General features: G+C 46.5%; 2 protein-coding genes across 5 annotated transcripts in view; both read left to right on the forward strand.

Annotated features, from left to right (window-relative positions):
- Positions 1-26,477, forward strand: part of LOC136933037 (NLR family CARD domain-containing protein 3-like) — a 172,109-nt gene that overhangs the window by 114,457 nt on the left and 31,175 nt on the right. The window lies entirely within an intron of this gene.
- LOC136933038 (NACHT, LRR and PYD domains-containing protein 3-like) overlaps positions 1-26,477 on the forward strand; it is a 100,776-nt gene that overhangs the window by 11,005 nt on the left and 63,294 nt on the right. For 2 of the 4 annotated variants that reach the window (XM_067228409.1, XM_067228415.1), the window contains exon 1: positions 22,111-22,220. The exons of 1 other annotated variant lie outside the window; for it this stretch is intronic. The gene's annotated coding sequence lies outside the window, so the exon portion shown is untranslated. Of the gene's footprint in view, positions 1-22,110; positions 22,221-26,477 lie in introns of those variants that run through there. One more of the 4 variants, XM_067228410.1, reaches the window with a different exon arrangement.

Consider the following 26,477-nt stretch of genomic DNA (forward strand, 5'->3'; position numbering starts at 1 on the left):
ATTAACATTTTGTTATTCATTTAACAATGATGATTCACATATCTTTACTGATCGATTCAATGCCCTTTGATCACAGCATTGGCTAACACCTACTGTACTGTACCTCAATGTGATCTGCAATCTGCTCACACGTTAGTTTAACTTGATTAAAGTCCTTTAGCTTCTTTTCTAAGAACTTCAGGACAGTCTGAATTTCTTCCTGAAATGATACGACAGACATTTACAGTGTGAATCTGTAATGAACTAGAAAATAGAGACTGCAAGTTCTCCTGCAGTGGCAACAGAAGTAAAAAAAATGATTTATACAAGTATCAACCCTTATAGGAAACCTTGACCACTTCAAGAGAGTCCTTGTATTTGATCTCAAAACACCATGTTTATCTGACTATCTTCTTCCTCTCACCCTGCGATCCTGGGCAGCTTCGTCTACTGGGACACAGGTGGAAGAATTGTGTTTTCCGGAGGTCTGACAGAACGTTTGATGGATGACATCCTCCTCTGGAAGCAGTTCTCTACCTCTGTGTCCTTCCAGTTCTCCACAGAAGCAGAGAAACATGATCACATACAACCTTTCCATTGACACTCCTCTATTCAAAGCCATGTGTGTTTCTAAATGTCCTGTTGAGTTCTTTGTTGTGTCTGTTCCAGATGTCCCCAGGTATGAAGATAGTTGTCCACAGTTGATGAAGACCACATGAACAACCGATATCTCTGTGTTGAGCTGAGCTAAGTAATGACTGCCGTTTACATGAAATCCAAAAATTGTTAGACAGGTATAGTAGTGTTTGTGTGTGTATGAGTGTCTACATATTTGTGTGTTTGTGTATGTGTGCATTTATGTGTGTGCATTGTGTGTTTGTGTGTGTGCGTAGTTGTGTGTGTATATGTGTCTGTGCATAGTGTGTGTTTGTGTGTGTGGTCATGCTTGTGTAGGTGTGTGTGTGGTGCTTGTTTGTGTGCATTCCTGCATGCCCGTTTGGGTAGGTCTGTCAGTGACTGTGCCAGAGTCCATGAGCTCTTTGGAGAGAGATGCAGGGAACAAGGGAGGAGAGGAGGAGGGATGAGGAGAGAGGAGAGGAGGAGGAGGGTGGGGAGGAGGAGGAGGGAGGAAGAGGAGGAGGGTGGGGAGGAGGAGGAGGGTTGGGAGAAGGAGGAGGGTGGGGAGGAGGAGGAGGGTGGGGAGGAACGTGGGGAGGAAGAGGAGAGGAGGGAGGGGAGGAGGAGGGAGGAAGAGGAGGGAGGAGAGGAGGAGGAGGGAGGGGAGGAGAGGAGGAGAGGAGAGGGAGGGGAGGAGAGGAGGAGAGAAGGAGAGGGGAGGAAACATGTGTCACCAGTGGTATCCCAGCTTGTCAGTATTGTGTTTGTTATTGTTGGTCTCCTCCCCTTTGTGTGTCTCCTTTCCACATGTCGTCAGCTACTCTGTCAGTAGAGTTCTCTGTGGTGGTGAACCTTCAGTCAGCAGATCAGCTGGTTTGGTTGGTCCTCAGGTTCATATTTATTGTGATTATTTATGTATTTGATCCAGGGCCAGCCCAAGGCATAAGCGAACTAAGCGGCTGCTTAGGGCCCCCGTGGCCACCAGAGGGCCCCCAAGAGCACATGAAATTACAGTTTAATGTACCGTTTTTCTTCGATTAAACGATGCCCTCGATTAAACGCTGCACCAAAAATACGGTAGGAGCAGCATGTCCTGAAATACCTAGTACTGTAGCAGCATGTCATTTTAATGAACATTCTCTTGTGTTGCACTAGGGGCCCACTAGTGCACTGCTGACTAAATATGTTTCAAATATCACATCAACATACCTTACTTAGCAAATGACTCTAGCTAGCTAGAGACTAGCTGTTAGTCGGCATTAGAAGGGAAGCTTATGAAAAAATAGCCAGAATGCATGCAGGGCTCTAGAGTGCGACCAATTTGGTCGCACTCTATGCGACCGAAATGTGTACGGGTGCGACAAAATGTTTTCCTAGGTCGCACCGGTGCACCTAACCTCCTCGCATCCACTGTCTCTCCACAAACGAAGCGTTTGTTATCCTTTGACGGAACTGACACTCATGGTTGGATCATATCGTGGTCTAAACCAATCAGAGACAGAGATGGGGCGGGTCTTTGTCTCTGATTGGCTGTGGTCCAGATATTCCTGTAGCTCCGTGCTGTGTGATTGAAATTACGACCTGAGCACCAGAGTCAGTTTAGCAGACCTGGGCATTGTACGGCCCGCGGGCCATAACCGGCCACAGGCTGTCTCAATCCGGCCCGCGTGAGGTAAATCAAAAATTTAAAATAAATAAATGTGTTGAGCGGTAGTAAATATGTAGTCCTGAAAGACTACAGTGATCAGGCGATTTACATATGTGCACTTGCGCAACCTCACCGACAGGAGAGTTAGCTGTTGGTTAGCCCTCGAAAATGAAAAACTTTGCCTCTGATTAACTTTTAACAAGACATGGACTTCTAAGTATCTGATTACTGAGGTCAAAGTGAAAGCTGTGAAAAAAAAACTAACACGGACATAATAAGAACTTGACTGATTCAGTGGGCGCCGGCTGATGGTTTGATAGTTGAACTGCAGACCCTGATCATCACCTGTCAGCTGTCCTTCGCATATCCACCTCGGACATTCAGCCAGATTTCGATGCACTTGTTCAAGCCCACTGGATTTCTCTCACAGAACAAAATGAACTGAAAAAACGTATTGCTTTTTGTATAATGTTGATCAATTGCATATATTTAACATACTGCAAAACAACTTTTCAGTGTTTGTGAAGATTAACTAGTTACAAATAAAACAAAACACTGTTGTTGTTTTTACTGTTTATTACTTCTATAGTCTTTTCCTATTTGACCAACATCTACACCAAAATCTAAAATATTTATATAGATATTTACAGAATATCCTTATTCTTCTGATAACCAGCTAATCAAAATATATACTTTACTGCTTTTTACAATGGGAGAAAATGAATAGTGAGCAGAATTAAGTTCAAGTTATCCTTGATGCGGCCCTCCAACACATTTCAGGTTTCTCATGTGGTCCCTTGTAAAAATGAATTGCGGACCCCTGAGTTACGGAGCTGGGTCATGGAGCTAACCCATGGAGCTAGGATTTTGATGCTAGGGAGAGTGTGGCAAGATGATTTAGCCAAGGCCAAAGGGCAAGAAGGCCAAATTACAGGTGTTGGCCATCTGCAGGGCCTGCGACAGCAAGGTGGGACCCGCTATAAGACTTTGAGCCATGAAATGTTAGGTCTCAGTTCAGGGAAGCGCTTTTAAACAGTAGCACTTTCTATTTTGAAATGTTTTATTTTGCTTCAAATGTTTTAGTTTGGCAGCTCAGTGAAGCACTTAAAAGATTATTTTTTTTTATATACAGTATGATTGTGCTTCAAATAAAAAATATATTTACCTACACCTTATTCTTGTTTAATATCATTTACATAATATATATGAATGTATATGGAGCGTGATAAAAAGGTGACCTTGAAATTGTGGCTACGCAAGGAAAAATTTGGGTGCACCTACATTTTGTGCTGGTGCACCTAAATAAAGTTAGGCGCACCAGTGCAACCAAGGCAACAAGTTAGTCTGGAGCCCTGCCATGGTTACATTACAGTAGTTAGTCTAGGTGTTTAAGGTATGTAACTGTTCTTGCATTCCTTGCAAATCAGCGTTAATAATTATTGCAGCATAATGAAGGTTTAACCACTGATTGAAACACACAAAAATGTGTAAAATAATGCTTTGTTAGCAACAAAAAAACGTTTTATGTGACAGCATTCTTCAGGTAAAGTGGGACATCTAGTAATGCTTTGTTTATGCTAGAAAAGTAATTTAATTCGACAGTTCTCACATTTTTAATACCAATGCATCACACTGCACCTAAGTTCCCAACTAAATAACAACTTTCACTGTCATCGAACCAGCGCTTCCAAACTTGTAAGCGTGACCACTAACGCTAGTCCAACGAAATGCTAACGCATCGTGACTAGCTAGCTAGCACATAGACTGCAGATCACTAAGGTTTACATCAGTTACACTTTATGCCTATTGTATAAGTCAACCCCCACAACTAAATTAATCTTGCCACACCCTTGCACTGTTGCATTGTTGTATATAAACTAATTATTATTAATATTAGCGATAGGCTGACAGACGATGACTGTCCGACTTTACCACACAAGCTGTCCCACATGACCTGAAAATGCTGCATGAGTGAAAGAGGGGGTCATGTTATGTTTGAAAGTCTGTAGCTCCAAAAATACTGTGTATTCCCATTTCATTCCAACATGAAAATGTTCCTAAGCCCTAAAACCATTTACAGAAACACCGCTGGGGTGAGTTAACAGCTTTTTTGTAAGTCTACTGGAGCCTCTAGCAAAAAGTGTCCCACATTACCTGAAATCACCCTATTGTCTCCTAATGTGTAAAGGTGAAGCGTCTGTGAATGATATCCAGTCGAAATAAACCTGATTCGTGTAAATGGGCAAATCATAATTAAATAAGGAAATATGGAACACCAACTTCGTGGGTTTATTTTCCAATGTGGGTGCGGGACAGCTTTTTAGAATCTATATAACAGTGGATACCGCTGTTAAATATATTTTTCTTGATACAAAATGTGTGGTGGGGGGTACACATTTTCTCTTTTCAAAACGTGATTTAAAACAGTTCATGTACAATTAAATGTTCGCCCCTGTTTAACACTGATAACAGACCACGGCCTGGACTCAGACAGGGTGTAAAGAGCGCCATCTGCTGTTTGATGACATTTACTGTATTATGACGTAATTCATCAAATAAACTATAAAAGGCCGTTCTGATCACTGCTCTCATTTCTTATAGAAAGTTTTCTTGGACAAGGATTTGGATCTCTACGACGCTTTCACCCTGACGAATTCGTATTGGAACACAGCAATATTGTAATGTAAGTAAATGTTCAGATTGTTTTGCACCGAGGAGATATGGGGACTTTTTAAAGTTGTAAGGTTTCAATTTAAAAGACGATATTCTCTGGTAGATATGAAGGTAGTTTATACATTAATCTGAAAAAGTTATTGTAGCCTATTCTGTGTTCTTGGGAAAAGTAAATAGAGCTATCTTCAAATTGTGCTGTCTGCCGTTTGATGACGTTTGCTGTATTATGACATAATTCATCAAATAAACTACAAAAGGCCGTTCTGATCACTGTGCTCAGTTTTACGTGAACATTTTCTTGGACAAGGATTTGGGATCTCTGAGACGCTTTCACCTTGACAAATTCGTATTGGAACACAGAAATATTTTTGTAAGTAAATGGTCTGATTGTTTTGCACCTTACAAGTTGTAACAACTTTTTCAGTAAGGTTTAAATTTCCAAGACAATGTTCTCATGTAGATACGTAGGTAGATATTAGATTATTCTGAAAAAGTAATTACATTCTCTGTGTACTTTGGAAAAGTCTGCCTTTTCAGGGGTCAGGTGTGAAAGCCTCTCTCAAATCGGACTGCAACAGCAAGTGTGACCTGAGGCAGTCTCTGAGGAAGAGACATGGACAAAGATAAGAAAGACTCATCTCAGCCCGGGGTGAACGAGGGAAGAGAGGGGAGTCTGTCTGGAGACAAGGGGACCTTCATCAGGGTGTTGACCGTGAGGCCTCTAAGTTTGGAGGACATGGACCTGGTCGAGCCCTCGGATCTGCCCCCTCCTTCAGTACCCGCCACTGGGTCAAAAGACCAGCTGGAAGCCCTGGAGGTTGCGTCCACTTCCCAGGGCGTCAGTGGAGTGGAGAGAATGCCCCCCGGCACAGCCAGCAGCAGCACCACGTCTGCCAGCCAGAGGGCGATGAAGACAGCCTGCTCCTCAGCCCTGTCGAGCCGCACCAAGCTGCCCATCTCTGTGATCAGAGCGGTGTTGCAGCTGATCAACAACGACAGGCTGCCAGACCTGCTGCTCGACTTGGACGCCAGCCGAGATGTTCCAGGCGCCCAGACCTGCAGCAGATCAGCTGCTGGGCTGCTATCCCAGGAGATGCTGACCAAAGTGTCCGCCATGCTGCAGGCTGACACAGAAAGCCAGGTGGCGCTCAGCAGACAGAGTGGAACCCCCTCTCCGGATCTGCAGGTGGAGGCCAAATCCAGTCTGGGCTCTGTGGCAGCTGAGGTGATCGTGCCGGTCATCGGCAACGTCTTAGCAGCCAGGGCCGCAATCCAAGAAGAAGCTCAAGGGCCTGTTACCTTTTCCTCTGTGAGCTACTTCCTCTCTGCTGTCTGTGCCGACGTGCAGACTCTACCGCTGCTGAGGAGGTCAGGGAGCAGCAGTCTGTCTTCTGGAAGGTCCCTCGGAGAGCTCCTGACCACCATGTCGAGGACCAACGTTGTCCAGGCTGTGGAGCAGAAGCTGGAGGAGCAGTTTGGGCCGTGTAGGAAGGAGCGCTCGTCCACATCGCCATCCAGCCAATCAAGAACTGAGGATTTGCTCATGATCCCTTATCTGGGGAGCCGTGGCTCTGGACATTCCCTGGCCAGTGACCTGGTCGATGGGATCATTGAATCCGTGAAGAGTGCTGTTGAGTTGCTGGACAGCCAGTCTTCATCATCCAGAGCAGGGAACAGCTCCTCCCTCACAGGATGGGACGCATTGGATGTTTCCTCTGAAGTCAAGAAGATGGTCTGCAAGGCAGCGGCCATACTGACCCCCCTGGTGAGCTCTTCCAGGATGGGAGATGTGACGGCGGACGAGAGCGTCTCTTTGATGAACGAGACGTCTCTGGAAAGTTTGCCCCCGTCTCTCATCAGGCTTCTGTTGATCCGGTCTGTCGACACGGTGACGGCAGCCTGCAGAGCCATAAGTAGTGAGTTCTGCTATCGGGAGAGCGTGAAGAACGAAGGCTTGACCAAACTCCAGCAGCTGGCCAACGAACAGATGTTGGCCTGTCTAAACAAGGCCGTAGAGGAATTGGAAATTGATGAGCTCGTCGAAGGCATCTCAGCCATCCTGGATCATTCGCTGATCCTAAGGCGTCCGGAGATGTCCTTCTCCCACATCTACCGCTCCTTGTTTGTTGACTCCCTCCTGCCAGGGAGTGGACACAGAACCACCGAGGTCCTGGAGACCTTGATTTTCTTACGTCCAGAGGGCCCACCCGCAGCTGGGCAGAGCCTGGCTCATGACACGCGAGTGGGAACGATCATAAAAGAGTACGCGACCAAAGGGAAAGATGTATTCCAGTAGGCTTTGAGGAGAGCGACACAGAAGCTCTCTTGCCAGCCGGCGACCCCTCGTGGCTCACCTCATGCGGCCAATCCAGAGAGCTCAGAGCGTCCATCTCTGCTGGTCTCCTCTGAGAACTGCGAGAACCTGCTTGGTGCGATCCTAGACGATCTCCATGAGGTGGTTGAGCAGCACAAGGCCTCAGCAAAGGCGAGATCTGGTGGCATGAAGTTCTGGGAGCAGGTCCACTCCTCCAGCCAGCAGCTTTATGACAGCACACTGAGGACCCTGCAGAAAGCTGCAGACAAGCTGTCGGCTCTTGAAGAACGTGTATCTGAGATCATCCCTCCGAAGGCGTCCATCTCTTGGACCAAGAGGACCCTTGGGGTGATTCTCAGTGCCATGAGAGCAGAAGTAGCCGCTTCAGAGTGCTCCACTGCTGAACTGAAGAGGAGTGAGGACGGCCTCCTGACATGTGCCCTCTTGGACTCCATACTGGAGAATCTCAGCCAGTTATGTGAGGACGAAGAGGGTCCAACAGTCTCCAACGCCGCCGTAGGACTGGACTCCGCCGGATTGGACGCGCTCCAGATCAAGACCGCCTCAGAGAGTCTGCTCGCCAACGTCCGTCGGCTCCGCCGGCAGACAGCCACCACCGGCCTGCATCTTCAGAGCCCCGTGAGCTCCACCAGAAGCACGTCAGAGCTGATGCTGCCAGAAAGCCCCCCGATGCCCTCCAGACAGGAGCTCATCCACAGCTTTGCTGAGAGCTCGGTTAAGAGTCAGCTGCAGAAGAGCCTTGAGCTGAACCTTCCCTCGACCTCCAGCCTGGCCTGCCAGGAGACCCTGGACCGCACGGTCAGGATCCTGACGGAGAGAGTGATGGACACTCTGTGTGAGTCTGCTGCTGCAGCTCCGTGTCCTGGGGAAGATCTCGGTGAGCTCAGCCCTGCAGAGGTCATCATGGATGCTGGGACAGCGTCGACCTCTGCAGGAGAGACGAGAAAGGCTAAGAAGGGCTTGAAGTGGTGGAGCCTGCCGAAGAAAGCCAAGCTCTTCAAGAACAAGGTGGGTTATTTATGTAATAGAACTTATAGAGCAGAGCTTATAGTATATCGTATGAGTACAGAATGAATGACCATGGGTTGGTTATTCATGTAATGGAGCATGTATAGAATGAAGAGGCAGTGTTGGGACTGAGTGGCTGTTGTGGTTCTTAATCCTGATGCTTTGGTGGACTGAGAGGTGTTGTCATAGTTTCCATAGATTCCAGCATGTTCTGTGTTTTCCCCTGCAGTTCCTGAAGAGAAAGACGGAGCCCAAGAAGCCCTCAGCCCAGGAGGAGCTTCCCCCCAGCTCTCACATCACACCTGGTGAGCGACCACCACTGCTTGTCATCCTTAATGAATCACAAAGTGATCCTGTAGATTTGGCTAATTAAATCTGACAAAGCCTAACTTCAAATTCACCAATTTAAAATGTTGTCTTGTCACAGGGACTAAGTGTGGTTCGCCTGCCAATCTGGAGCTGTCGAAGGACCACGAGACCAAGCAGGAGCCCCCTAGACGTCCTCTACACGTACAAATGTTCTGTGCGCTTCGAAAGTCCATCGCCAAGACATTCGAGATGTCTGGGAGCCAGTAGGACGGCCTACTGATTTAAGTAGTGAGAGTGAGAATGGGTGCTCCTCGGGGTCAAATTACTGGGACAAGACTTGACTGAGTCCAGTCTTAGTCTCAAACCTGGAGGTCTGGTTTGTCTGTGCCTCAGTACAAACCTGGAGGTCTGGTTTGTGTGTGCCTCAGTACAAACCTGGAGGTCTGGTTTGTGTGTGCCTCAGTACAAACCTGGAGGTCTGGTTTGTCTGTGCCTCAGTACAAACCTGGAGGTCTGGTTTGTCTGTGCCTCAGTACAAACCTGGAGGTCTGGTTTGTCTGTGCCTCAGTACAAACCTGGAGGTCTGGTTTGTCTGTGCCTCAGTACAAACCTGGGGGTCTGGTTTGTCTGTGCCTCAGACAAACCTGGAGGTCTGGTGTGTCTGTGCCTCAGTACATTTACACAGACATTTTGGGGGGCAGGTGCTCAAGCCCAAAAAAAGGGCATCCATTGGCACGTGCACAGATAGACCCCTAGTGGTGCTCAAGCACCTGCCCTTTTGCCCTGGATGAGAAAAGTGCCCCTTCTGCTGGAGCCCTATTTTTTCTTCATTCATCAATATTTGATATGATATCTGACGTGGCATTTATTTGAGTTCTTGTGAGAATTTCGCCCTGAAATGCTCCGCGGCGCTCACAAGCCCACGCTGCGCCCCTCCCTCCTCCTCCTCCACTTAGTGCTCATGCAGTGCTGAGCGCCAGGCCAAACGGCTGCAGCCTACTTCTTCTCTGACCCGCAGCATCAGACAAACAGGTAATGACGGTGTTTGTGCAATCCCCTGACGTTGTTTGGTGATGAATTAACCACAACATTAGCGCTGCTGAAAACATTACATCGCAACTGGTGCTTGAGCACCACTAGGGGTCTATCTGTGCACGTGCCTGCCTGGAGGATAGAACTCTCTCTCTACCCTCTGAGCCACAGACGCCCATCCCGGCACCCACAGCACTTTACATTATGCCTCTCATTCACCCATTCATACACACCCACAGCGACTGAGCTGCCATGCAAGGCTAGCCTGTTCATCGGGAGCAGCTTGGGGTCCAGTGTCTTGCTCAAGGACACTTGGACACACGGCCTGGAGGATCTCCAGGAGGCTGATGTGGGATGTTTGTTCTGGTTTCCTGCCTCTCGGTTCTTCTACCCTGCAGGTCTCCTGGCCCACTTTCTCCCGGACAACATAAGGACCGTTGCCAAGGAGCCAGAAATGTACTTTCAGCAGTACGGACGAGGACTGGGAGTTTCTCACCTGGCTGGAACTCGCTGGGCTGAGTGGATATCAGGAGAAGACCATCACAGAGACTCACTGCCGTCCGGAACACTACTGTATCTGATCATTGTCAATAAACAAGTTATATTGCTGTTGGAGTGTAACGGTCCTGTTTGTTTTCCTAACAAAGCTATAGCACAGGGAGGTGCGCGTTGACTCAGAAAAGGTTCTAAGATTCTGATGTATTTATGTGTGTGTTGTGTTCAGAGGTGTCAAAAGTATTCACATTCATTACTCAAGTAGAAGTATAGATACTAGAGTTTAAAAATACTTCTGTAGAAGTTGAAGTATCAATTCAAGCTTTTTACTCAAGTAAAAGTATAAAAGTACTGGTTTCAAAACTACTTAAAGTATAAAAGTAAAAGTAGTAAGGGGAAAAAATGCCATTAAGGACAAAAGCTTAGGCACAGGGGTCTATAATGCACGACCCCACCTCCCCACAAAAAAACATTTTTCCAAAGGCCATAATGACTTGTTATATTGAAATGAAAAATGAAATTAATGAAAAATGTGGGCTGCACCTGTTTATGCCCATTGAAAATGAACGCATTTTAGTACAATGCAAATACATTAAAGAACCATATATGTGTAGCCTACAACTAAGCATTAACATGTGTTTCATGGAGCGGAAGATATGATGACTAGATGCCTATAAGTATAATGCTGCAAAACGTCAAACTTCAGAGGCATGTTATCAATAGCCTTTATTCAAATTAGACGGCGAGTTTGTGAAAGCCATTAGCTCGTGGTAGCCTACTTGGGTGTGCAGAGCTTGCAGCGCATTCGAAAGGAGTTGTTTTAGCATCCAAACATGTGTGAAGGAATGATAACATACTGCTGATCAGACATGTTATTGGGCTTTTCTTGAGTTTCTCTTTGTTTCAGCAATGTGCAGCTCCTTTATATGTGCAAATATTGTCCCTTCAAAGTGAGATGCCTTTTGAGCACTATAAAACTAAGAAAGATATTAACAGGATATTATTACCTTATACATGTAAGGACTAAAACCCTCCGCCAGGAAGGGAACTGTCCCTAGAACAAGACTTTGAGGACAGGTGAATGATATCAGCAGTAATTGGTTTCTGGTCACCAGGTGAACCGAGGAAGCCGACATGAAGGCTTGAGTCTCCTGAGCGTGGAGTCTGGATCTTGGTTGAACAGGAGAACATGAGTTTGGGTCTTCTCGTCTCTTTACCTTCAACTTTAGTTTATGGTCAACCGGTGTTCAATCAACTATTGTTGCCTCAAGACGATTGAATAAAACGTATGGTTACATGGCTTGTTTCTATGTGTGCTCAGTGTCAATGCAGACTGCCTTCATTTTTCAGTTGAAAACCTCAGGATCGCCTCTGAAGCATTAGCCCCTCCAGTGACTTGTACTGCTACCTAGCATGTTCCTGACAGCAGCAGAACTATGTTCTGTACCAGCTTGGCTGGAGGCAGCACGGTCCCCTGCAGTTCCACCAGCTATCCACTAGGGGGCGGACCACACACGCACAGCTAATGCACAAACCATCAGGGAGCAGATTGAATCACCATTGTCAAATGCTGTGACTGCTAATTGTAGGTTCTTAATTATGTTTTTTATCGACTGTAAAGTCTATCTAGATTGCAACACTTTTGAACCATGTCATACCATAACTTTTATAATATTGATTTCACATATGAATATATCAAGGTTGAAATTGCTCGCTGTTAAAAGAGTCAAGTTGACGCTTCATTTTGGTAGCTCTAATCTGCTACAGCACAACAGCGCTCTCCCCCCTCCCCACACCAGTGACCATGCTCACGGCCCGGGTCCTTCCGGAACAGCACAGGGTTTCCCTGGAGCTGTTTGGCTGTGACCACTAGCTGACATCCACAATGTCCACAAAACAACAAACCTATCATGGAAGCGGGTCTTAATATCACCCGATCTTTCTTTCAACACATGCACCCTGGTGTTCACATACAAGATGTACTTTGCCTAAAACCTGCAGTAGACCTCATGTTCTGTTCTGTTCCCTCTGATCTGTCTCAAGCCTCCTTCATGCTGTTTCTCTGTCTCCTGCCTCTGGCTCTCTTATGGAATGCTCTGCAGGGTTCTAAGGTGCTTGGGTTCCTGTGTCTTTTTCATTGAAGAATTGAACCACTTGGAGAGTCTAAAAGGGCTTCTTGTCTTATCCCTCTGCTGCATTGTGCGCCGTGTTACAAAACGTTTACATTGAAATGATGCCACATTTGAACTTTAATGTTCAAATGTTTGAATGCTGTACTTCAATTGTTTGGACCCTAGTGTAGCAGAGACTATATATTTTCATTTTTATGTATATATAGTATGTATATATATATATATATATATATGTGTAAATCAAAATAATAAACACTGACAAACACGCTATTTTCAGTAAATCCCCATAAATAAAAAGTCAACCACAAAAAAAGACATGGCTACAAAGTACATTTTCTTTTGTGCTCAGGCTCTGTGATGGACACAGGTTATGTCCAAGGGGTCCATATTGATGATATTGCCTGGTCCTCAGGTCCCTCTCACTGTTGGGGAGCCTCTCTAGTCCTCCTCTTCTGAGGAGGCAGAGCAGCAGGTAAAGAGCTTCCTCATTCGACGGAGGAATCCTCTCATCCCCCCCCTTATCTCCTCCCCTCCATCCTCCTCCTGTTGTCCGCCCACTGAGGAAGAAAACCTGCATTAACACTGTAGCTGCATGTTCTCCACACAGCTTCCTGGTATCTGAGAAGTGTGTATGTAGTAGAACTTGTGCATGTAGCTTCCTGGTATCTGAGAAGTGTGTATGTAGTAGAACTTGTGCATGTAGCTTCCTGGTATCTGAGAAGTGTGTATGTAGTAGAACTTGTGCATGTAGCTTCCTGGTATCTGAGAAGGTACTCACCAATGCAGCTCTCCTGTTCCACGTTAGCTGGGACCTCACTGGTCTGTGAACAGACAATACTAAGCATGTAAGACCATAAACTATACTGTAGAGCAATGGCATAAACTTCCAAACTGAAGCATATTCATACCACATGTGCAATGGTATTATTCAGTCTGGTGAAACTTGTCAACAAAAGAATGATTTAATGTTCACACCATGAGGAGTCTTGGAGCCTCCTGAGGGAAGACACCATGGATGCTCAGCAGTGGCTCATCTTCTAGAAGCAACAGCATCTTGGCAGAAGCTCCATCCAGGGTCTTGGTGCTGGTGAGGCCAGCCTCTAGATCCAGGGTCTTGGTGCTGGTGAGGCCAGCCTTTAGATCCAGGGTCTTGGTGCTGGTGAGGCCAGCCTCTAGATCCAGGGTCTTGGTGCTGGTGAGGCCAGCCTTTAGATCCAGGGTCTTGCTGCTGGTGAGGCCAGCCTCTAGGGCCAGGGTCTTGGTGCTGGTGAGGCCAGCCTCTAGATCCAGGGTCTTGGTGCTGGTGAGGCCAGCCTCTAGATCCAGGGTCTTGCTGCTGGTGAGGCCAGCCTCTAGGGCCAGGGTCTTGGTGCTGGTGAGGCCAGCCTCTAGATCCAGGGTCTTGGTGCTGGTGATGCCAGCCTCTAGATCCAGGGTCTTGGTGCTGGTGAGGCCAGCCTCTAGATCCAGGGTCTTGCTGCTGGTGAGGCCAGCCTCTAGGGCCAGGGTCTTGGTGCTGGTGAGGCCAGCCTCTAGGGCCAGGGTCTTGGTACTGGTGAGGCCAGCCTCTAGATCCAGCCTCTTGGTGCTGGTGAGGCCAGCTTCTAGGCCCAGGGTCTTGCTGCTGGTGAGGCCAGCTTCTAGGGGCAGGGTCTTGGTGCTAGTGAGGCCAGCTTCTAGGCCCAGGGTCTTGGTGCTGGTGAGGCCAGCCTCTAGGCCCAGGGTCTTGGTGCTGGTGAGGCCAGCTTCTAGGGCCAGGGTTTTGGTGCTGGTGAGGCCAGCTTCTAGGGCCAGGTTCTTGGTGCTGGTGAGGCCAGCTTCTATGGCCAGAATCTTGGTGCTGGTGAGGCCAGCTTCTAGGCCCAGGGTCTTGCTGCTGGTGAGGCCAGCTTCTAGGGCCAGGGTCTTGGTCCTGGTGAGGCCAGCTTCTAGGCCCAGGGTCTTGGTGCTGGTGAGGCCAGCTTCTAGGGCCAGGGTCTTAGTGCTGGTGAGGCCAGCCTCTAGGCCCAGGGTCTTGGTGCTGGTGAGGCCAGCTTCTAGGGCCAGGGTCTTGGTCCTGGTGAGGCCAGCTTCTAGGCCCAGGGTCTTGGTGCTGGTGAGGCCAGCTTCTATGGCCAGGGTCTTAGTGCTGGTGAGGCCAGCCTCTAGGCCCAGGGTCTTGGTGCTGGTGAGGCCAGCTTCTAGGCCCAGGGTCTTGCTGCTGGTGAGGCCAGCTTCTAGGCCCAGGGTCTTGCTGCTGGTGAGGCCAGCTTCTAGGGGCAGGGTCTTGGTGCTAGTGAGGCCAGCTTCTAGGCCCAGGGTCTTAGTGCTGGTGAGGCCAGCCTCTAGGCCCAGGGTCTTGGTGCTGGTGAGGCCAGCTTCTAGGGCCAGGGTTTTGGTGCTGGTGAGGCCAGCTTCTAGGGCCAGGTTCTTGGTGCTGGTGAGGCCAGCTTCTATGGCCAGAATCTTGGTGCTGGTGAGGCCAGCTTCTAGGCCCAGGGTCTTGCTGCTGGTGAGGCCAGCTTCTAGGGCCAGGGTCTTGGTCCTGGTGAGGCCAGCTTCTAGGCCCAGGGTCTTGGTGCTGGTGAGGCCAGCTTCTAGGGCCAGGGTCTTAGTGCTGGTGTGGCCAGCCTCTAGGCCCAGGGTCTTGGTGCTGGTGAGGCCAGCTTCTAGGGCCAGGGTCTTGGTGCTGGTGAGGCCAGCTTCTAGGGCCAGGGTCTTGGTGCTGGTGAGGCCAGCTTCTAGGGCCATGGTCTTGGTGCTGGTGAGGCCAGCTTCCAGGGCCAGGGTCTTGGTGCTGGTGAGGCCACCTTCTAGGGCCAGGGTCTTGGTCCTGGTGAGGCCAGCTTCTAGGCCCAGGGTCTTGGTGCTGGTGAGGCCAGCCTCTAGGCCCAGGGTCTTGGTGCTGGTGAGGCCAGCCTCTAGGGCCAGCTTTGAGGCCTTGCCTCTGTCCAGCTTCCCCTCAGCAGCATGAGCCCCAGCCTCCCTCAGGGTGAGGTCGAGGCCAGACTCAGCCAGAGAAGCTGTGGACAGCTGAGATGTAGTCAGATGTCTGTTCTGACTGGTCTTCATGTCAGCTCCAGCACTGGCCAGGGCCTTGATCTCCTTCTGGTCCTGGATGATGGCCTTGATGGTGAGGCCTTTCTCCATTGAGGTAGACCAAGACTGGAGGGAGAATTAAGGTTCAGTTGCCATTGAAAACAATCTCCCATTTTGGTCACGATTACACTGAACCCAAAGCCAACTATGAATCAATCTGCTTTCTTCACCTTTTCTGCCTGGGGATCAGTGTCCACGGTGATGCTCTCCTTGAGGCTGAAGGAGCTCTCAGCACCTGGCTTGTTATGACTCTGTTGATAGACAGTTCAAACAGTGAGACTTAGTTTAAGAGCTAGCTTATGCCCACATGTTCTGGAGCTGTCGTGAGAGAAACGTGAAATGTGAGTGATTTTGACATCTATAAGCTCCAGACTGAAAACACAATGACCTTGTTCCCCCTTGCCACCTCATCCACCAACTTCCTGGTTGCCTCCAGAGAATGCAAGTTGTAGCTGTCATTCAGCAGGCAGAAAGTGGAAGACTCCACCTCAAACCTGTCAAAGACAGCCTTCACCACATCCCGGGCCAGAGCTGAGGTGATGAACACAATCTTGTGCACCGGGACGTCCCCGTACGGAGCCAGGACAGAGGTGACGGTGTCCTTCAGCAGCCACCGGATCTCCTCCATGGCGGCCTTGGCCCTCAGCCCGTCTACGGAGGTCCAGGTGGTTCCTCCCTGGGTACCTCCACCCAGCAGGTGGCGGAAGGTGATGGTGACCAGCCTGGGGGTGAGCTCTCCAGTTTCCTGCAGGAGACTGGGAGCTCCGGGGACCTCAGAGGTGGAGTGAGAGGGCATCAGGCTGTGAGGAAGTCCAGAGAGCACATGTCTGACCTCGGTCTCTACAGACGGTCTGAACATCTTCATACTCCTATGAAGTCCCTCCATGGTGACCTTCACCAGAGAAAAATAGAAGAGAGTTAGAGAGAGTGAAAGAGACAGAGAGAGAGACACACAGAGAGAGACAGAGACAGAGAGAGACAGAGACAGAGAGAGAGAGAGAGAGAGAGAGAGAGAGAGAGAGAGAGAGAGAGACAGAGCGAGGAGAGAGAGAGAGAGAGAGAGAGAGAGAGAGAGAGAGAAAGAGACAGACAGAGAAAGAGACAGAGAGAGAGAGAGAGAGAGAGAGAGAGAGAGAGAGAGAGAGAGAGAGAGAGAGAGAGAGAGAAAGAGAAAGTTGACAGACAGAGAAATAAAGGAAATCCTTTGTTCCAGAATGTGAAGTACTGTTTCTCTACACCAGGTTGTTGTGTCGTACCTTTCTGCCAAACAGCCCAGAGAGACGACACTCCTTCTCGGTCTCTCTGAGTATCTCCTCCTGGATCTTCAGCAGCTGGTCGCGTCTCTTCATATACCAGACCTGAGTACAGAAACACCATCAAAAGATCAATTGTTTTCTAAGTGCAATCACACATTAACAACTTGAATAAATAAATGTAACTTGCACTGTTTTCAATATAGAGAACGTAATACGAGTCTTTGGTTCTCTGGGAGTTTGTACTGTGAACAAGGTCCACTGTGAAGCTCTTACCCTGATGGCAGTCAGCTGTCGCAAGTCATGATTGCAGGCCCGGCACCTTCAAAATAGAAGAAATAAAAAACAGAGCAAACCATCACTTTTCTAATGACAATTGCTCTCTCTCTCTCTCTCTCTCTCTCTCTCTCTCTCTCTCTCTCTCTCTCTCTCTCTCTCTCTCTCTCATACACACACATTCACACACAACAATCACATATACACAAATGTGCACAGACATTTGATTTGTAAGAGAAAGACTAAGCCTGTCTCACTTGCTGATGAAGCATTCTTCTCCAGAGAGCCACTCGGTGATGTCCTTCAGAGTAACAGAGGATGGAACCGCTCCTTGCTCCAGTAAGGACATGAACCGCCTCATGGTTGTTTTCTGGGAGATAGTTGTGTCAATGTCTATGCCAGTCATCATATATAATGCCACTGTCATCAAGCACAGTGATACTGTTGCATTTGGTTCTGGTTTATCACCACAATCTTACCTCATCCAGACATTCTGGTGGTGTCAAAAAGTCATACAGCTCAGTGAACTTCACAGGAGCATGTGGATCAATGGTGGGAAGTTCCCAATTCATGGCTGCAGTTCTGTGTGGAGAGAAACATTTGGATCAAGACTACAGGGAGTAACATTGGCCTGCAGGTTTGGTAATGTTTTTATATTATATCTAATTATTTGTGTAGAAATATTGTTTTTGAGGACAGAAAAAACACACTACGTGAGACTGGTCTCCTGTTGAGACACCAAAAGTCATGAATAGGTGTATACAGTTTTAACATAGGCCTAACATTGTTTTGTACAGACTGTAGGCAATAACTTTATCTTAGGATTAACTTACCTCGCAGTGAAAGAGGAATTTGCTGGTTTATCTTTCGTTTTTTGTATAATTGTAATTGTAAAGCGGCAGTGCTTGTCTTGTGTCGATGATTTCTGCTGTGTTTGGTACATCATATTCATGGTAACTTTGGAATGGAATGTTCGACACTGTAATTCTTTCATTGTGACAATGGTTTGGAATTCCATCAAACGTGTTTGATCTTCTTGGGATTGTCATGGATACAAATAAATAAATAAAACATTTTAGCACCCTAATAGGTCAATCTTTTATTGAGTTAATGTTAAAAATCACAATAGTTACCAAGATATTTTGAATTATTATTGCTATTCAAAAATATGCATGTCACAATAATCGGTATTCCAAGAAATTCTCAAAAACAAAATGTACATTATGTAAGTAAGTAAGTAAAGTTTATTTGTATAGCACCTCTCGCAGATAAAATCACAAAGTGCTTCACAACAAAATGCTATATAACACTACAAATAAAGAATACAGAACATTTAAATTGAAATAGAAACATGACAGACAACCATAAAAACCCCTCAACTAACTAAAAGCCTGCTTGAATAGCAAAGTCTTGAGTTGCTTTTTAAAAGCTTCGACAGAATTTGCACACCGTAGAAAGGGAGGCAAGGCATTCCACAACCTAGGGGCCACTGCTCGGAATGATCGATCCCCTCTAGTTTTAAAATGGGTACAGGGAACCACTAAAAGCTTCTGACCCAATGACCTCAAATTACGGGTGGGGGTATGAAGCTGTATTAAATCAGAAATGTAGGGAGGAACTTCTCCATTCAGGCCTCTGGTGAGGACCAGGATTTTAAATTGAATTCTGTACTGGACTGGTAACCAGTGAAGTGATAAAACAGGTGTAATGTGTGCTCTTTTGTTAATGTGCGTTAAAAGCCTTGCAGCAGAGTTCTGAACGGCCTGGAGACGGTCGAGCTCCTTCTTGTTCAAACAGGTAATAAGACTATTACAATAATCTAAACGAGAAGAAATAAAAGCATGAATAATCATCTCCAGTTCACCCTTGGACACCTTGGATGTAAATGATCATCAAGATTTTACTGCTAACTAAACTGTCATCCATCATGGGGAATCAAACATGGGTTTTAACAAATTAAATGTGACAAAAGACTGAGTGATAACTGATGGCTGAGCGCTCAGGCATTTCCCAACCCTCCCTGAGCCTCACCATGCCAGCTGGATGGAACGCTCTCATCCGTATGTCACCCCGGTACAGACACTTTCCCTTCACTGGCGCTGAGCAGGCCAACATTACACTGCAGTTCGCAGCGATGAGCCGATTTCCTAATGTAATGGGAGCCATCGACTGCACTCACGTTGCTGTGAGGGCCCCATCTGATCATGACGTCACTCATGTGAACAGAAAACACTTCCATTCCAGCGTGGCTGGAATGCAAAAGTCTGGCCAGTTGAAGTGGGATGCAGAGGATTCGCGGCTTCTTCCACCATCAGGTTGCTGAGAGAACTTGGAATCCATGGACAGGCTCTGCGGCAGACCGTCCGAGCAGTTTGCCAAGCAGCTGAAAGAGGCAGCCAGTGGATCTGGATCAAATGGAAGGACCCTTGCTGGGCTATCACTTCATCAGAACCCAATTCAGATCCCTCCAACATGAGGAGGGCATGTGAGGTATGAGGTCAGCTGTAGGGCTGGCTCAAGAGAACGCCCCTGCCTTGCATAGTCCCGTGGGAAATCTGAATTGGGCATGGGACACAAGCTAAGGCTTGATCACCCTTTAGCTGGCCACCTTGGATGAGGGTGTTTAGTGATTAAAGGCCGAAACAGCCACTGATTCGGAGGCACACTACTGAGGATGTGTCCCATCTTAACCCAGTCGAAGAAATAAACCTCCCATGCCACTCTGTCGACATCACGGCAAATCTCATGTGAGTGCATACCATCTATTGGCACAATGGACAGTTTTAACATCTCGTCCCGTGTTTTATGATTCTGATTCCTAACCACATAATGACTCTCTAATCCCAAAGTGCCCCTCTCCTTACCTGGTGTTGTTCAACAGGATAGAAACGATGTGATGGGATGCAGGCCCATGGGCAGCTTCATGATCCCCTTTCCACTGTATGAAGGTGGAAACAAACAAACACAAAGCTCTATACAGGGTACAGGCATAAAGACAACAAGATCTACTCCAGCTATTCTCCTACCAAGTACAAAGTCAACACAAAACCCAGTCCTCATACTAACAGCTCTTTCCACATCATGGATCAGTTCCCTCTCCTGGGGCTGAAGAAAGGTGCAGCTTCTATGGGAGGCAAGTCGTGCTGATGGTTGTGATAGGGGAGGCTGTTGATTGGACCTGGGAAGAGACCGGACTGGACCAATCAAACGGCGAATTGGATTGAGTGGGAGGGAATGAACAAACAAAACACAGACATCATCCAGACCAAAACTAGAGACATGATGTCTGGTGACGTAATGGTGTACTGTATATGTGTGTATGTACTGTGTGTGTGTGTGTGCATGTGTGTGTATGCGGATCTCTGTGTGTGTATGTGTGTGTGTGTGTGTGTGTGTGCAGATGTCTCAGCGGGCTCTGGTCCAGGAGCTGCTGTGTCCAGAGGGGGGCCATGGCCAGGCTGCAGCTGCTGAGGGCAGAGTACAGCAGTGCCCAGCTCAGCCTGCAGGAGGCGCTCAACCACAGCTTCCAGGTGCCTCAAACAACCTACAGACCAGGAGCAGCTACTGACACATCATTATGGGCTCTTTGTTGTATACATGAATAATCATCATTTAAAAGTAAACCTAGAATCACTGGAGGTTGTGGGAGATGTCCATTCAGTGCCTGCAAGCACACCACACGTGTTAACCAAATCAATCAAACATTCATGTGGAACTGTCACACACTGAGTGTGCAGTTATTTGGATACCAGAAATTTAAAATGGATTCCACTGTCAATTGTAAAACGACACAGGGGGCACTAAAACGATGTATTAATAATAGATAAAATTAAATAAGAACGAGGCATAAAAAGTAAAAAGGTACCGCTATAGAGCTACACAGCCTCCAGTCCTCTCTTGTATCCCTGTAGAATGACAGAGGGGAGACAGTTCCTTTATAGAGCTCTGTAGTTTTCTCACACATCATGCAACTATGTCTACACATAATACATGATGTCGTCTGTTGTGACTTCACTGTCTCGCCGTCGTAAAAGCCTTGAAGTCACAATGCTAAAGAGAGAACAATATCTTCACATGACACACTCCACTCCACCCCCATCCTTAAACACCTGTACTTTCTCTTTCTATCTAAAATGGTAGAGAAGGCACAGGCTGAAGGATGGGTAGATAGATGGAGAAAATGGGTTCTGTTTTCAGCCCTTTGCCATGTCTGCTGTTCCTAGGCAGCATTCCTGTTTGCATGTGTGCATGCTGCTCATCATCTGCTGCAGCAGGGGCTCTGCTCTAGAAACTCTAGGTGGATCTTGGTGGCTTCTGTTCAGGGGGCAGTGTAGAGTTTACTACCCTGACTCCTGCAGTGCTCAAAACAAGAGAACATACATTTCTGTGTTAGGGTTAGGGTTCCAATTGTATTTTTTGTTCTCTTATTCCACATAAATCTACAACATAAATCAGGTTAGTGTTTTTATCTGATACTGCAGACCAAATATGACAATTAGATTTTTTATTCACACTTACACACTGGATTGCTGCCAATACAGGTTGAAGCTAATAATAAAATAAAAAAATCGAATCAAAATGTATTTGTATAGCCCTTTACAAGCAATGTCACAGAGGGCTTCACATACGCCCATACAACTGCCCCTCAACCAACCTAAACCCTCAAGGAAGACAAGGAAAAACTCCCAGAAAAACTCACTAGAGGAAAAATGGAAGACACCGTGGGAGGACCAATTCAGTGAGAGACCCCCTCCTCCAGAGACGGTTGGTGAAAGAGAGGAGCAGAACACAGGCTTAACATAGTCATACAGCAGGGAAGTGGCAATTGGTGCTGAAACACCAAAATCCAGTGTTCAACTTGGGTCAGAGTTGGTAAATGTCAGTTTAAGCAGAGGTAGCCACAGGGCTGGGGACTGTGATCGGCGCAGCATCACAAGCAGGGGGATGAGGAAAGGGACCGGGAACTCGCTGTTGTCCGTCAGGAAGACCAGGTGTCCAGCTTTGGCAGACTACCACAGATCGATGTCCGCTGGTGACCAGGTCCAGCGTTGGCAGACTGACGACCAGGCCGATGCTGACAGCTCAAACCCCCCACACCACAGGGTGTTCAATTCAGTGTTCAGCTCTCCTCCCCTCTCCTCCTCCTCCTCCTCCTCCCCCTTTCTCCCCTCTTGGGGCATGCATGCACCCTTACAGAAGTAAGTTACAGTAATGAGACTCCAAACAGGATCAACTGGTCCAAACACAAGTGTGTGTGGGTGATTGTATGTGGGTGTGACACATTCAAATATGTACTGTATGTTAGTGTACATTACTGTCAGACACACACAGAACCAGATGGAGCACAGAGAGGAGGCTGATGGTGAAACCAGAGTTTTATAAAGGTCAGTAGAATGGTGTTTATTCACATGTTGGAGAGTGGATGATTTACTGTCAGTCCAGAATAGGTTATGATTAAGTAAATTACCATCCCTAACCCTGGTCTGATGTCTTATCCTTTCAAATACTGCAGGTGTGTTTGTTTGACAGCATAGATCCTAGGCTGTACAATATAACATTGTTTTGTGTCCATTAAACATGTCAAGTGTGTCTGTAAATGTGATCATAAGCTAAAAGGTGTTAGCAACACAGCCAGTCAGTGGTTAAGGAGTAGAGAGTATAGACTGGGGAGCTAGTGCTAACAGCTTTTGATTGTGGTTCAAAGAGATGGCTAGCCCATGACAACCCATAATGACATAAACCTTCATTCAATACACCCCCAGGTGTAAACCTGTTCCACATGTTCCTCTGTGCATTGGTGAAGGTTTCATTTGCACAGTGCAAGAGTATCCTGAGCATGAGAGAGACCCTGATCAGAGACAGGACAGAGAGAGGAGGGTTCTGGCAGGGCAGGTGATCAGAGACAGGACAGAGAGAGGAGGGTTCTGGCAGGGCAGGTGATCAGAGACAGGACAGAGAGAGGAGGGTTCTGGCAGGGCAGGTGATCAGAGACAGGACAGAGAGAGGAGGGTTCTGGCAGGGCAGGTGATCAGAGACAGGACAGAGAGAGGAGGGATCTGGCAGGGCAGGTGATGTAGGTGTCACCCCCACGGCCGTGCCCCAGCTTGTGTTCATGTTTATATGTGCCCTAGTGTTTCCCTGTGGTCTCTGTGTGATTACCTGCACCCGTGTCTTGCTAAGAGTCTGTGTGAGGTTTTGAGTTTGCTTGTTTGTCGTAGTTTGTTTCACCTGTGTCTAGTTTGGTCGAGTGTGTATTTATGGTTCCTCCCCTGGTCAGTCTTTGTGACTTCCTTGTTGTGTACATCGTGTTATGTACATGTGAGTATTTCCTCTTGGCCCAGGTTTTTGGAGGAAATGAAACACTTAGTGTTTTGTTCCTGCCTTGCCTGCCTCTCCCTGTGTTGGGGTCCAGCCCCCACACTCACACCGTGACAGCAGGCTGCAGGTGAACGAGGAACATCCAGAGTTACAGTACAGAACACAGTACTGTGATAATCATGTTAGAGGATGACATGTCATATTTCTGGAATGATCAGGGGTTATTGTACATTTGATTTGTGCATAATTTGTTTATGTAATCTCATTTAGTCATCATTCCTTTAAGTTATGGGACCCACAACTCCTGGGAACACCTAACATTTTTGCTGGGAGCGCCAAGCTAAAAACAGTTGCATTTCCTCATACATGACATTCTCTGGAAACCATGTAGCAGCACAGGACTGGAATGTAGCAGAGAGACGTCTAAGCCAGACAAACGAGAATCAGACTAAACTCTCCAATGTAGAAAGGGAGGCAGGGAGAGAAATTAAGAAGGGGAGTGAGAGAAAGAGGAAGGGGGGTGGAGGGACAAGGAGCACATGTACAGAAAGTGGGAGAAAAAGAGGGGGGAGTTTGACTTGGTACAATCCTGTGTGAATCTTTGTTAGGTTTGTAACTCACACTTCCTGACTACCTCCACCTGTATCTCCCTCCAGCTCTCCTCCACCTGACTACCTCCACCTGTATCTCCCTCTACCAGATCAGCCTATCCCGATTCATGGTCCCTGTACCAGATCTGACCTATCAGCCTATTTTATTTATTTGTTTATTTGTCAGGGACAATGCAGCGCACATTATTACATACATAGATAATGTTGTAGATGTGTTGCATAAAAGGTTTTTAGCCGATTGGCTAATTTGCAACCCCAGTCCCTGGCCAGACCTTTCTAAAAAGTTAGGCAAATACAATTTACTGCATAGTGTGAGTTACACAATTATGAAGCAGATGCAATATATTAGTATATCAACATTTCACAGATTCATGACCACATTACACACAACAGCACATCACGTAACAACACAATACATTACAAGAGGGACGTAACAACACAATACATTACAACAGGGACGTAACAACACAATATTGTGTTGTTCAGGGCTGAGGAAAGGACCTTAAAGTCAATTCTGAAGGTAACAGGGAGCCAGTGTAAAGTAGCTAGGACAGGACTAATGTGTTCTCTCCTTTTAGTTTTGGTTAATAATCTAGCTGCAGAATTTTGAATGAGCTGTAGTCTTTCAGTGGTTTTCTTGGGAAGACCAGTGAAAAGTGCGTTACAGTAGTCCAGCCGGCTGGATATAAAAGCATGAATTAACTTCTCTGCATCATTTTGGTTTATGAATGGTCGTACCTTTGCTATATTCCTCAGGTGAAAGAAAGCTGTTTTGGTCACTTTATTAATGTGAGAGTTGAAATTCAAATCTGAGTCCAGGATTACGCCGAGACTCGTCACCTCTGGTTTAAGACAGGGGGTTAAGCCTCCAAGATTCTTAATAAGCATCTCTCTTTTGGATTTGGGGCCACATAGTAGGACTTTGGTTTTGTCTTCATTTAATTTAAGAAAGTTATCATTCATCCATTTGTTTATTGCCAACAGGCAGTTTGTAATGGAATTGATTGCCGTTGCATCGTTGGGTTCAGTGGATATATATAGTTGTGTGTCATCCGCATAGCTATGGAAATCTATGTTATGTTCTCTGATTATGTCGCCGAGTGGTAACATATAAAGAGAAAAAAGTAATGGACCTAAGCAGCTTCCTTGAGCAACCCCGTAGCAGTTCTCATGTTTCTTGGACCTATGGTCACCTAAACTAACATAAAACTTCCTTCCTGTGATATATGATTTCAGCCAGTTAAATACACTATCCGTGAACCCAATAAGCTTTTCCAGTCTATTGATTAGGATGTCGTGATCAATTGTATCAAATGCTGCACTGAGATCTAGCAGGATAAGGATAGAGACTTTATTTGCATCAGAGTTTAGTCTGAGGTCGCTAATTATTTTGGTGAGAGCAGTTTCAGTACTGTGATATTTCCTGAAACCTGACTGCGAGACTTCCAGGATGTTATTTTCTTCAAGAAAAGAATTTAATTGGACTAAAACTATCTTTTCCAGTACTTTACTAATAAATGGGAGGTTTGATATTGGTCTGTAATTTGCAAGTAGACTGTTATCCAATTTGGGTTTCTTTAAGTTGCAGAATCTACTGATGTCAGTTTCGACCCCACTATTAATAATACTCGCTCTAATCAAAGTTATTTTGTTCTTGAAGAACAAAGCAAGCTCTTCACATTTAACTGCTGAGGATGGAGGTGGGGCAGGGACAGTGTTTAGCAGCTGATCAATGGTGGAGAAAAGAACTCTGGAATTTCTGGCATTTTCTGTAATAATGTTGGAGAAATATTCTCTCCTTGCTAGACGCATGGTTTTGTTAAAGGTGGTTAGTGTATCTTTGTAGATATTGTAGTGGATAGTGATCTTTGTTTTCCTCCATTTTCTCTCTGCTGCACGGCATTTTCTTTTCTCAGCCATGGGGAGGTTCTGCTTGTGCACTTCTTTTTGGTTTTCAGTGGTGCAACAGAGTCTAACACAGATAATAGTGCATCATTGAGGTTCTCTACCATTTCATTCAGAGAGCAATCATGGTTAGTCAGCTCATATAGAGCAAATTGTTCAGAAAATGTCATCATAGCTGTATCGTCTAAATATCTTCTATGGACTAAGAATTCTTTTTTGGTTTTTGTTAGGATAATTTCCACATTAAAAAGTATATAATGATGGTCTGAGAGGGGTAGATCAGTTATTGAAATATTATTGATATTTAGTCCAGTTGTTATCACTAGATCTAGTGTGTTTCCGTGCCGGTGTGTTGGGTCTGTTATGTGTTGAGTTAGATTGAAACTGTCAAGGAGATTTAAGAGCTCAATAGTTCTTGGGTCTGCTTTTTTATTTACTTGGATATTTAAGTCTCCGTTTAAAACTACTTTGTCATATCTAGTGACACATAGTGATAATAGTTCAGAGAATTCTTGTATGAATATTGGCGAGTGCTTGGGTGGCCGATATATAATAACAAAAAGTATTGATTCGGTTTTGAGCTCTATAGCAAGATATTCATATGATGTGAATTCACCTAGCTCAGTGATTTTGAACAACAGTTTAGAGGAGAAAATAGCTGCGACTCCTCCACCTTTTTTTGATGTCCTTGAAACTTGGTGAAAGCTGTAATCAGGCGGACACGCTTCTATCAAAGTTGCTGTTGCCGTGTCATTGTTTAGCCAGGTTTCTGTTAGACAGATGCAGTCTAAGTTGTTTTCTTTGACC

This window comes from Osmerus mordax, chromosome 24 (genome assembly GCF_038355195.1).
Source record: "Osmerus mordax isolate fOsmMor3 chromosome 24, fOsmMor3.pri, whole genome shotgun sequence".
In the NCBI taxonomy this organism is placed as follows: Eukaryota; Metazoa; Chordata; class Actinopteri; order Osmeriformes; family Osmeridae; genus Osmerus; species Osmerus mordax.